Raw genomic sequence first — 3,867 nt, 5'->3', positions numbered from 1 at the left:
CCAGCCTCTTGTTGGTGTCTCTCGTCTGCTTGTGGTGTTTGATTTTCCTGTGGCTTGGTTGGTTTCTTAAGTCAGTTTGTTTGAGTAGGCAGAAAAATACTCTGCTTTACCCAGGATTTTGTGATCCTCCTCCCAGGCTAGTTCAATGGGAGGGAGCTCTGCTTTGAGTATGGCAAAGGAGGGAGATGGCTGTTTCCTCTAGTTTGGAGATGCTGTGATGAGGCTTGGTTCTGGGTAGAATTGAGGTCTTTCAGCGAACAGTAGCTTTTCCCTGAGGGGGCCAGCTTGTGAGAAACTCACAGAGCCCAGCCTGGAGCCACTCTCAGGGTTTATGTTTACTGAATTTCAATTGATTATCAAGACTGCTAAAGGGAGGGGCAGCCTCTGGTTCTGTTTACCCAGTGAAGAAAGCCACTCCTGGGGCTGTTGCCAGGAGCTGGGTGAATTTTCCCTGGGTGGAGCTGAGTCTGGCAGGTCAGTTAGGTTCTTGTGACCTGCTAAATGACTCTAGTTTTCTTCCAAGGCCTGAGTTGGAGCTAGCAGCTCAGCTGGGCCTTAGTCAGTATCAAAGATGGAGATCTCTGGTAGTGGGTTGGGGAGGGGTGGGCTTCCTTCCTCTGCTCTCTGAGAAGGAGTGAGGACGTCAGGCTTCTACTCATGCCGAATCTTGGTTCCTGGGTCGTCTCTGGTCTGCAAACTGCAGGATGAAGATGTCTGCACCTTGTCGGTTCTTGTTGGTGTTGAGTAGAATCCGCTCGCCCGCTGGGTCTGGCTCCCGGACTCTACAGCTGCTGCCCCTGCAGTCGCAGCACGGCTGCTGGCAAGTGCTCAAATCTGTCTTCTTGCCTGGATTTTCCCTCTCTGGCCTAACTCTGACCTGTGATGGCACACTTGGTGTGATTCTCTGGCTTAGGACTGTTCACTGGAACACTGAAACTGCTTTCTATGTGAGATCTTGGTTAGCCTCCAGCTTCTCCGCCATCTTCCCGGAACTCTGGCTGTGCATTGTTATTGTTACACTTTTTTTTAGTGATGCTGCCTATAACCTAACTGGTTCCCATATGTTGCCTTCAATCAGTTCTTGCCCTAGCAATTGCTCTATTTTTGGGGTGTGTACCACTGGCATTTTTGTTACAAGTTAAGTGTATTGTGAGTGTGATACATACTGGAAGGGTGAAGCTTGTGATATTCCAGTGGCAGCAGCCCAGATCATGGCCAGAGAAAAGTGTGTGTCTGCAATGATCATTGGCAAGGTCCCCATTGCTCTTTGAATGTTCCTTCCACAGAGTCCTACTGGATTTTGCTGAACGTTAAACCTTTCAGCCCTTCTGTAGCTAGGGCTTCACATAAAGCAGTTTGCATGGGAAACTTTTGTGAGTAATTGGTTTATATACCTTAACTATGGTTCTTTTCAAATGGACTTGAATTGCAATTTAGAAAGGAGCATATGTAATAACAGAGCTCTAGCAAGGGATTCTCTCCAGAGACAGGGACACTGTCTGGCCTTGTAGGAAAATGTCTTTAATGTGTGGAGGCAGAATTGAAACAAATGATGGCAATATCACAGATAAATTACGGGCTTTTAACATATGCAAGTCAGTCTTGGAGGACAACTCCCATTGTTCTTGGACCTGGTCAGCAGTTTGCTATGGAGAGACTTTCAGTACATATATGGAGCTGGACTGGAGAGATGTAATGATCATAATGCCTGGATATTCTGCAATGTATGTGTCTAGGAGCAGCAGGCAGGAATATCATATATCATCCAACACCTAGCTTTGTCCAGAAATGAAAGGAACTAGTGTACCAGGTGGATGCAGTCACATGAGTGTGTAGGATGAAATACCAAATTCCATTTATGTTAATGGGGGCTATAAAGCATTATCAGGCCATGGGGATGGATTGACAGATGATCTTGATATGTATGAAGTTACCACTAAGACTCAGACTAATTTGAAAGAAAGTATGAAAACAGGGGTTATACCGTGGGGGAGGGATATACAAAACAACAATCACCTTATAAATATGTTAGAAACAATAGCAAGGAAGAAAAAACCACTTGTGTCCTCATCTTGGGGTTCATTTTGCCTAACATCACCTTATCTGACCTTTTCCAAATGTCTCAGACATATACTAGTTATTGCAAATAAGGGAAACCATGGGACCTATTTTTTTGGGGTCTGGCTTACTTCACTTAATATAATTTTTGGTATAATTTAGGGAGGGAAAGGAAAAAAACAAATTGTTTAAATAGGGATACAGGTGGACCCATTGCAACAATGAAATGTACAAAATGCTATGTTGAAAAATTTACAACGTTGGCGGGGAGAGGAGGGGGGAGTGTAGTTGTGGAAATGGGAAGGCAGGGCAGGGATGGTAGGGGAAAACCAAATGTATTCATTACCTTGCTCATGTAATTGTAACCCCTCTGTACAGTATTTTCATAATAAAGAAATTTTTTAAAAAGTGTGTTTTCCAGATACCTTCATTAACTGTTCTTCTCAATGGAGCTATGCTTATCTTTAGAGGAAATATCCATAATGACACTTGAGTAATGGTGCAAAATATTTTTCTGACCATAGCTTGTGATGACAGCAAAATGTTACTGTAATTAAATCTTCAGAGACGTTAACAAATTTTGGACACTCTGCCATAGCCATTAATGAGTCCACATTTACATTTGGTAGATTTTTCTAGTGTATTCCCTAATGATATCCTTGTATACAAGCCTCCAAATTGCAAAGTTTCAGAGGTGAAGAACTTTGTAAAAATGTTGGGCCATGGATAAAAAGGGTTTTGGAATAATAATACTCACTGTGCATCTTGGGAATCTGGAAATAATATTTTTAGAGGCAAATGCTCTCCTAAAACAGCTGCTTCTGATTACAGATGTAATAGATAAGCAGAGTGTGCCAGCTGTGCTGCCAATACAAAAGGGAGCCAATGCTCTGATGACAAGAAACCCATTTCAGCAAGCAGTAACTGCAGTGTGCCTGTCAGAAAAGAGACCAAATGTCCTGTGAGCAGATTTGTAACAAACTTACAAGCTGTAAAAGCCATTTACTAAACTTGAATTGCCAGTGGGTTCAGTGAGGAGAGCAATGACAGGCTTGGCCAGCTCATCTTTGTTGCTATAATCTCAGTGGGAATCTTGCATCATTAACAACTTGAAAGGAGGTGGACTTTGTACTGGATAAACAACAGAAATATACACAACAGAAAGTATCACCTTGGGTTGGGCTGGGCTACATCAATATATCCCAATGGGTATGGGAAAATACATGCCCTATAACAAATGGCTGGAGAACTAAAGGATTCTGGGTTCTGTGCTTGTTTAGAAAGGGCTGCTGAGGTAGGCTTAAGAGCAATTCTTACACATCTATGTCTGTGAAAGGTCTGTCATTAGTCCATACCAAAATGTAAGGCAATGTCAAGATCCATGGTCTATGTCATCTTCCAATTATCCAAGCAACTGTACAAACTAGTATATATACAGCAGCAATACAAAGCCATGTGCTGACCATAATGCCTATGTAATCTCTTTTCCATATGGGCAATGTCTGGAATGGCAAACTGTCACCCACTCTCCTCAAAATTGTTCTGCATTAAGAACCTGTGGACAGGGCTGGGAAGGTGGCTCAGTGGCAGAGTGCTTGCCTTGCATGCATGAGGCCCTGGGTTCAATTCCTCAGCACTGCATAAGCAGAAAAGGATGGAAGTGGTACTGTGGCTCAAGTGGTAGAGCTCTAGCCTTGAGCTGAAGGGTGAGGGACAGTGCCCAGGCCCAGAGTTCAAGCCCCAGGACTGGCAAAAAAAATGTTTCTGTATATCCAGAGGAATAAAAGGTGATCTGTGCTAATTATGGGA

The 3,867-nt window shown here is 43.3% G+C and overlaps 1 pseudogene; it reads left to right on the top strand.

Annotated features, from left to right (window-relative positions):
- Positions 1 to 1,025: 1,025 nt before the first annotated feature.
- Positions 1,026 to 3,023, top strand: LOC105998678 (annotated as a pseudogene).
- The last annotated feature ends 844 nt before the right edge of the window (positions 3,024 to 3,867 follow it).

Source organism: Dipodomys ordii, unplaced genomic scaffold, assembly GCF_000151885.1.
Source record: "Dipodomys ordii isolate 6190 unplaced genomic scaffold, Dord_2.0 Scaffold170, whole genome shotgun sequence".
Taxonomy (NCBI): Eukaryota; Metazoa; Chordata; class Mammalia; order Rodentia; family Heteromyidae; genus Dipodomys; species Dipodomys ordii.
The sequence above is the reverse complement of the archived record's forward strand: the minus strand, read 5'-3'. Positions and strand labels throughout refer to the sequence as shown.